Here is an 8,905-nt window from a genome sequence, read left to right as displayed (position 1 = left end):
GGTAGATGTGACACCGCGTTGCTGGAAACGAACAAACTTCTCCCGTTGATAGTTACTATCTTCAGTTCGGAAAATAATATTTCCAAATTGCATTTGATGTTGGTTCTCCGCCATTTTGATTGGTAGGTAGAAAGAAGGAGAAAGGAAAAGAGGATGAAATTTTTTGTATAGAATGGAATGGTGTGGTATAGGAAGAAATGTAGTGAAGGTATTTATAGGAAGAGTTTTGAAATTGGGAAGAGGAGTGGGTGAGAAAAAATTAATGTGGATAGAGAGGTGAGTTGAATGGGGATAAAGAGGTGAGATGAATAAAATAAAGGTGAATTGAAAAGGGGAGTAACTGTCGTGACAACGGTCAAAAACATTATACGAGAAAGCAGGTTGTCACGTTTGTGACAGCATGTGTGACGGGCGTCATGGGGGTGTGGCGACCGTGACAGCATGCGTTACGCTCGTCACACCTCTGATCATGCAACGGTCAAAACGTTCGTGACAGCATGCGTGGGTGCTTTATTAAATTTTTTTATTTTTATTATTTTTTTGGTTTTATTTATTATATATGTTATTTTTATTATTTTGTTTTTTTTGTGTCATGGATGCTACTTTACTACACCATAGAATATATTTTTTTTTCTAATAAGCCATGTAAGTAGTAGCATACAATATATATCATCATTGGTAATTTTAGACAGTGCATAAATCAAAATGAAATTTAATTTAACCAATAATGCCGGTAGATTCATAAAAATAAACATAATGTAATATTTGACTGAAGATAAAATAAAACATGCGAAAAATAAATCCTAAGATTAAAAATATTGTCAAACGGAACTATAAATTTCCTAAGACTAAAACTAGTTAACTGCAATTCTTCTAGCCACTTGTAGAATCTCTCGTCGGAGGAGCAAAGGAATTGACACGGTGTAGCAACTCGTGGAATTGATTTGTCATTCTACTTATGTACTCCATAAATTCATGTCCCATCGTAGTTAACTCTTCTTTAATGGCATCTTGTTCTGACATCAAAGCTTGAATAACGGTATTATAATCAGTTCCGAGCATATGATGTCTAAGATCAGGTACTTCCGATTCTGCGGACGGGATAGGACGAGGTGGAGAGGCAACATCATGGTAACCAGTTGGTGTCTGCGGATCAGACTCAGCATTAAGAATATGGTTGTCAAGAATCTCATAATCTTGGATGGTTTCAACAGATTTAACAGGAGAAGGCATTCCATCCAGGTTGTAGAGCCAATTATTTCGGTTATGGACACTAGTCATCGGGCTAGGCATGGTGAATAGGTAAAAAGCTTGGTTGTTAATTAATAGTTCAAAGTCTTCAGGTCCAAGGTTTCCTATAAACATAGTGTTGAAAAGGAAAAGTATATTCATAGGCTGAATACCACAAAAAGGGTTCAAATCAAGCATGGGTTGGTGCAATCCAATAGCATTAGCAATCATAGTTATCAATCCTCCTATTTTAATCGGTGCACGGTCATCTTGAATAAGGAGGTCAAAACTCGCCAACATATAAGTGGCACCATTCACTGGACGATTCTGGGAAGCACAAAATATTATGAAAAGTTCATCACGTGATACTGTGGTAATGTTTGATCTTTTCCCAAAAAGAGTGTGTGTTAGGATCTTGTGGAAATAACGAAAAGCTGGGTTATGTATGTTTCCAGAAAGAAACTCATGTTCCTCAGGTTCGTCATTTCCCGTCAAACTTCCCCAAAAATGCTCAAGCTCTCGATATTCAAAGAGGTCTTCTTGGCTCATGGTGAATGCATCAAAAGAAGTAGGGAACCCTAAGAGGTTAGTAAATTCTCTAATGTTATACTGATACTCCATATTGAACATCCTGAATTGAATGAAACCTCGGTTTATTCCTTTTCCATGGTTCGGTAAATAAATCAGGGAGCTAAGGAATTCTAGAGTTAGCCTCCGGTAAGTAACAAATTGTCTCCGAATAGGAGTGGTTTCCTAGCCTATTTGATTCAGAAAATATAGGACACTATCTCTTAGCCCAAGTATGGTCATTGCACAATCATCAGCATAAAAATTCGGGTGCATCTCTCTCTCAGCAAGTTCTTCAAAATTTTGTCTCTGAGCTCTCCCTCGGAAATTAATACCCATGTGATCAATATGTGCCATCAGGTTAGTGTTAACTAAAGAAAATAAAAACAAGAATTTTAGTCAGGATTTGGCCAGATGCCGAAAGAAGAAAAGAAGAAAAATTTAATAAAATAAAGAAAATAAAGAATGAAAACTGAATAAAATCAAAAGAATAATCAAAGAAAAATAAAAATTTGTGGGTTGTCTCCCACGAAGCGCTTTGTTTAATGTCGCAAGCTCGACATAAAACTATTAAATGTTAATCCATTAATTTTGGAGACAATACGTCTAAGTGTGGGACTTGCGAGTCTTCATTGTTTTCAGCATAATGATAATGTTTTAGACGCTGCCTGTTTACGATAAATGATTCAATAGATTTTCCTTAAATTTCTACAACCCCACTAGAAAAGACCTCAGTGACTTTGAAAGGGCCAGACCACCTAGAGCGTAGTTTTCCTGGGAATAACTTAAGTCTAGAGTTAAACAATAGGACTACATCGCCTTGTTTGAAAGTTTTCCTTGATATACGTTTATCATGCCATTTTTTCGTTCTTTCCTTGTAGATTTTGGCATTTTCGTATGCATCTTGTCTAAGTTCCTCTAATTCGTTTATATCTAGAATTCGCTTTTGCCCGGCGGCCTTATAGTTTAAATTTAAATTTTTAATGGCCCAATAGGCCTTATGTTCTAACTCCACTGGGAGGTGACACGATTTACCATAAATAAGCTTAAATGGGGTTGTTCCTATGGGAGTTTTGTAAGCGGTTCGATATGCCCATAAAGCTTCGGGTAATTTTGATGACCAGTCTTTCCTCGATGTAGCGACAGTTTTTTCCAATATCTGTTTAATTTTTCTATTAGACACTTCCACTTGTCCACTAGTTTGAGGATGGTAAGGTGTTGCTACTCGATGTTTTACACCATACTTAAACAATAATTTTTCGAGTATTTTAGATATGAAATGAGATCCACCGTCACTGATGACTATTTTTGGGACACCAAATCTTGGAAAGATTATATTCTTAAAGAGTTTAATTACTACTCGTGTGTCGTTTGTTGGAGAAGCTATAGCCTCAATCCATTTTGATACGTAGTCAATTGCTACGAGTATGTACTTGTCACCAAAAAAGGTGGAAAAGGTCCCATGAAATCTATTCCCCACACATCGAAAATTTCTACTTCCAAAATGCCTTTTTGTGGCATTTCATCACGTCTAGATATGTTTCCTGTGCGTTGACACCTATCGCATTTCTTGACAGCGGTATGCACATCCTTCCATATGTTTGGCCAATAAAGACTGGCTTGTAGGATTTTAGAGCAGGTTTTGGATGTACTTGCATGTCCACCATAAGGAGCGGAATGACAATGTTGGATTATACTTTCTACCTCTTCTTCAGGTATACAGCGACAGAAAATACCATCGGAGCCTCTTTTGAAAAGTAAAGGGTCGTCCCAGTAGTAATGTTTTATGTCATGGAAGAATCATTTCTTTTGTTGGTAGGATAAATCAAGTGGAACCACTCCGGCGGCTAAATAATTGACAAAATCAGCGTACCATGGTGTAACGCATACAGCCAAGGTGGTCTCTACCTGTTTGTCAGCTCTATTTTCTTCCAAATTAGCTATAAGTTTATCGTACGAGAAATCATCGTTGATCGATGTTCTTTCCGGTTCCAGGTTTTCAAGTCTAGAGAGGTGATCTGCTACTACGTTTTCAGTTCCTTTTTTATCTTTGATTTCCAAATCAAATTCTTGTAGCAACAAAATCCACCTTAGGAGTCTAGGTTTAGCGTCCTTTTTTGTTAAGAGGTACTTAATGGCAGCGTGATCAGTGTAAACGATTATTTTAGCTCCGACCAAGTAGGAACGAAATTTATCTAGTGCAAATACTACTGCTAAAAGTTCTTTCTCGGTCGTGGCGTAATTCATTTGCGCTTCATCTAGAGTTCTACTCGCATAATATATGACGTGAAGTTTTTTATCCTTTCGTTGTCCTAAAACAGCGCTTACGGCGTAGTCACTTGCGTCACACATTATTTCGAAAGGTTCATTCCAATCCGGGGTCTGCATTATGGGCGCGGAGATCAATGCTTGTTTAAGTGTTTGAAATGCTTCTAAACATTTATTGTCGAAGATGAATTCAGCGTCTTTCATTAATAATTCGGTTAAAGGTTTAGTTATTTTAGAGAAATCTTTAATGAATCGTCGGTAAAAACCGGCATGTCCTAAGAAGCTTCGTATTTCCCTCACAGTTTTCGGAGGTTGAAGGTTTTCGATTACTTCTATTTTGGCTTTGTCTACTTCAATTCCTCTATTTGATATGATGTGTCCTAAAACAATTCCTTCTTGTACCATAAAGTGACATTTTTCCCAATTAAGTACTAGGTTTACTTTTACACATCGTTCTAGAATTCTTTCGAGGTTCTCAAGACATTCTTCGAAACTTTGCCCGCACACGGAAAAGTCATCCATGAAGACTTCCATGATGCTTTCGAGAAAATCGGCGAATATTGCCATCATGCACCTTTGGAAAGTTGCAGAAGCATTGCACAAGCCAAACGGCATTCGTCGATAAGCGAAGGTACCAAAAGGACATGTGAACGTTGTCTTTTCTTGGTCATCAGGATGAATCGGTATTTGAAAGAAACCTGAGTAACCGTCCAGATAGCAGAAATGAGAATGCTTGGCTAGTCGTTCTAACATCTGGTCTATGAATGGTAAAGGAAAATGATCTTTTCGGGTTGCTTTGTTTAGCTTTCTATAATCAATGCACATTCTCCATCCCGATTCAATTCGTTTGGTTATAGTTTCTCCTTTTTCATTTTCGATCACTGTTATACCTCCTTTCTTTGGTACTACGTGTACAGGACTAACCCATTTACTATCGGATATAGGATATATGATACCTGCCTCTAATAACTTCGTTACTTCCTTCTTCACTACCTCACTCATGATCGAGTTTAGTCTCCTCTGATGTTCCCTAGAAGTCTTACAGTCTTCTTCTAGCATGATGCGGTGCATACAAATAGAAGGACTTATCCCTTTAAGATCGATGATGTTGTATCCTAATGCGGTTGGATATTTTCTTAAGATATGTAGGAGTTTTTCGGTTTCAAGTTTTCCTAGGTCTGCATTGACTATTACTGGTCGTTCAAGTTCTAAGTTTAGGAATTCATATCTCAGATTTTTGGGAAGTGTTTTCAGGTCGAGGGTTGGTTTCTTAAGGCATTGCGTAGGGTCTGATGTTATTGCTAAACATTGGTTCAGTCTGTCTTCTACACGATAGTCGGATAAATCGTCATTTTCGAATTCTGTTTCTTTCATGCATTCATCGATGATATCCATGAAGTAACATGTGTCTTCTATTGCAGGTGCTTTCAAAAATTTGGAAAGAATAAACTCAATTTTCTCTTCTCCTACTTCGAAAGTGAGTCGTCCTCGTTTTACGTTTATGATAGCACCGGTAGTTGCTAAGAAGGGTCTTCCCAATATAATGGGGGTGACTTCATCTTTTCTTATGTCCATAATTATAAAATCGGTGGGAATGTAGAATTGACCAATGTGCACGGGAACGTTTTCAAGAATTCCTACGGGATATCTAACGGAACGATCCGCTAATTGCACCGACATTTTAGTTGGTCTTAATTCTCCCATTTCAAGTTTCTTGCATATGGACAAGGGCATAACACTGATACCGGCTCCTAAATCGCATAAAGCTTTGTCTATGACAAATTTTTCTATATGACAGGGTATAGAAAAACTACCAGGATCTTTAAGTTTAGGAGGCATATTTTGGATTATTGCGCTACACTCAGCAGTGAGTGTAACGGTTTCGTCATCTTCAAGTTTCCTTTTATTAGATAAAATTTATTTTAAGAACTTAACATATGAGGGCATTTGTGTAATAGCTTCTGTAAAAGGGATTGTGACGTTTAATTGTTTCCGTAGGTCAACAAATTTTTTAAATTGGGCCGCGTTTTTGGTTTTAATTAGCCTTTGAGGATAAGGGATAGGTGGTTTGTAAGGCGGTGGAGGTACATAAGGTTCTTTTTTTTCTACGGTTCCCTTATTACACTCTTCCTTTTCCTTAAGTTTACTTTCTTCCTCAGTTGACTTTTTAGAGTTTTGGTTCTCAATCCTTGGGTCAGATGGTCCTTCTACCTCTGTACCACTTCGTAATATAATTGCATGAGCGTGGCCTTTCAGATTAGGTTGGGGTTGTCCTGGAAATGTACCAGTTAGGGCAGCGGTAGGCGCTTGTTGTTGAGCTACTTGCGAGATTTGTGTTTCCAGCATTTTGTTATGGGTAGCCAGGGCATCTACCTTACTTGCTAGTTGTTTAATCTGTTCGCTAGTGTGTACATTCTGGTTTAAGAACTCTTTATTGGTTTGCTGTTGAGAAGCTATGAAGTTCTCCATCATGATTTCCAAGTTGGATTTCCTAGGAACGTTATTGTTAGGTGTAGATGGGGTCAGCTTTTGATATCCAGGTGGTACAGCTGGAGCTTGACTAGGAGCTTGACCTGGTGCGTATAAAGCGTTGTTACTTTTATATGAAAAATTAGGATGGTTCTTCCAGTTTGAGTTATAGGTATGCGAGTAAGGATTTCCTTGAACATAGTTCACCTGATCTGTTTGAATTCCTGTTAGGAGTTGACAATTTGTAGGAGTGTGACCTTGAATTCCATAGACTTCGCAATTTTGAGTTACGACAACCACGGTGGCTGGAGGTGATACATTTAAACTTTCAATTTTCTGGGCAAGAGCATCCACTTTTGCATTAACATGATCAAGGCTACTTATCTCGTACATGCCACCTTTCGTTTGAGGTTTTTCTACCATTATTCGGTCGCTTCCCCACTGATAATGATTTTGGGCCATGCTCTCGATAAGTTGATAAGCGTCGGTGTAAGGTTTATCCATAAGCGCACCACCGGCGGCGGCGTCTATTGTTAACCTTGTGTTGTATAAGAGACCATTGTAGAAGGTGTGAATTACTAACCAGTCCTCTAAACCATGGTGTGGACAAAGTCTCATCATGTCCTTGTATCTTTCCCATGCTTCGAAAAGAGATTCGTTATCTTTTTGCTTAAATCCATTTATCTGGGCTCTCAACATAGCTGTTTTGCTTGGAGGAAAATATCGGGCAAGAAAGACTTTCTTCAACTCATTCCATGTGGTGACTGAGTTGGAAGGAAGAGACTGAAGCCATCTTCTAGCTTTATCTCTTAACGAGAAATGAAAGAGACGAAGTCGAATTGCCTCTGAAGTGACACCATTAGCTTTAACAGTGTCAGCATCTTGGACAAATACGGATAAATGAAGGTTTGGATCCTCGGTAGGATTTCCAGAAAATTGATTCTGTTGCACTGCCTGCAACAGCGAAGGTTTAAGTTCGAAGTTGTTCGCTTCGATTACGGCTGGAGCAATACTCGAATGCGGCTCATCCTGCAATGGAGCAGCGTAATCTCGAAGAGCACGAGCTGGTTCGGCCATCGTTGGTATCGTCGAAGGAAGGAGATTTTTGAGATCAGGAATTTCGATTGGAGGAAGATTGTTCGTAGCACGATACTCCCGAATTCGTCGTAATAATCGGAGATATCGTTCAACGTCGTTGATTCGTAAGTAGTACGGCTCACCTTGTGAGCGAGTGTGTGGCATACAAATCAACGAAAAAGGGAAAAAATAAAAATTGCCTTAGTCTCTACAGCGTAACAAAAGAGTTACGATATCGACTAAATAAAAGTCCCCGGCAACGGCGCCAAAAACTTGATCGCGACTTTATGAGTCTATCGGGGTACTAACTGCAAGTGCACAGTTTAATCGCGTAGTTTTAAAAGATATCGATCCCACAGGGACTTAATGAATCGATCTACCGTTTTTCTAGGGTTACTGCGTAAAGCTAAGGTGGATGATACTTTAATGATTAGGGGGAAAAGTAAAACTAAATTTGGATCTAGATAAAATATCAAATAATATGGATATCAGTATGTAGTTCGTCGTAATTGGGGAATCAAATCTTCGTGGTCTTTTTCTTAATTTTAAAATAAGTCTTTTCAGTAGACACTATTAATTAAAAGTCTTCTCCTCAAACTCTCGCTCTGTTGAATTAGACTATGACTTTATATTTTAACATACGCTCTCACTATTTCGTTAAATCTAAAATCACTTTTTGAAAATAATAGAATCTATAGAAACTCCTTTTGAGAAAATACTAACCGTTTAAACACCCTCGTCTCAAACTCTCGCTCTGTTGACTTAGATTATATGATTAAACTTAAATGCTTAACTCTCGTCCTCGCATTTAACTTTTAAAAATAATTTTTGAAAATGATTAGAATTTAATTAACCTTAAAAATTGCTTTCTCCCTGATTTAAAGTTAATGTTCAATTTACACTGTCCAGTTAAAAACTCAAACCGTCGTTCTATTGATTTTAACTTCTTTATGTCTTTTACTCTCGTACAAAAACCTTGGTATTAACTCTGTAAATTGAGACCAGAAAAAGAGTGACTATATTTTGAAATAAATTTAAAACCAACTCAATTTGAATTCCTTTATTCCGCTTACTTTACATACCGATATCTAAATTAATTAGTCAGACATGATAAACATGCACAAACTATAATCATGCATAAATACGGCCATATCAAACAAACAATATATATAAACAGCAGAACAAAGCATATGTAAATTAAAACAATAAATCAATTAATTAATGAACCTGGAAAAATACTAGAAATCTGAATTTTATCTCCTAGCTTCGGTGCTCGAACACTCCACCACAAGTC

General features: G+C 37.7%; 1 non-coding gene across 1 annotated transcript; it reads left to right on the top strand.

Moving 5' to 3' along the window:
* The first annotated feature begins 7,126 nt into the window (after positions 1-7,126).
* Positions 7,127-7,233, top strand: LOC127088409 (small nucleolar RNA R71). The gene has a single exon (XR_007790247.1). It is a non-coding gene; the product is annotated as a small nucleolar RNA R71 (small nucleolar RNA).
* The last annotated feature ends 1,672 nt before the right edge of the window (positions 7,234-8,905 follow it).

Source organism: Lathyrus oleraceus, chromosome 5 (genome assembly GCF_024323335.1).
Source record: "Lathyrus oleraceus cultivar Zhongwan6 chromosome 5, CAAS_Psat_ZW6_1.0, whole genome shotgun sequence".
In the NCBI taxonomy this organism is placed as follows: Eukaryota; Viridiplantae; Streptophyta; class Magnoliopsida; order Fabales; family Fabaceae; genus Lathyrus; species Lathyrus oleraceus.
This window is presented reverse-complemented; position numbering and strand designations above follow the sequence as displayed.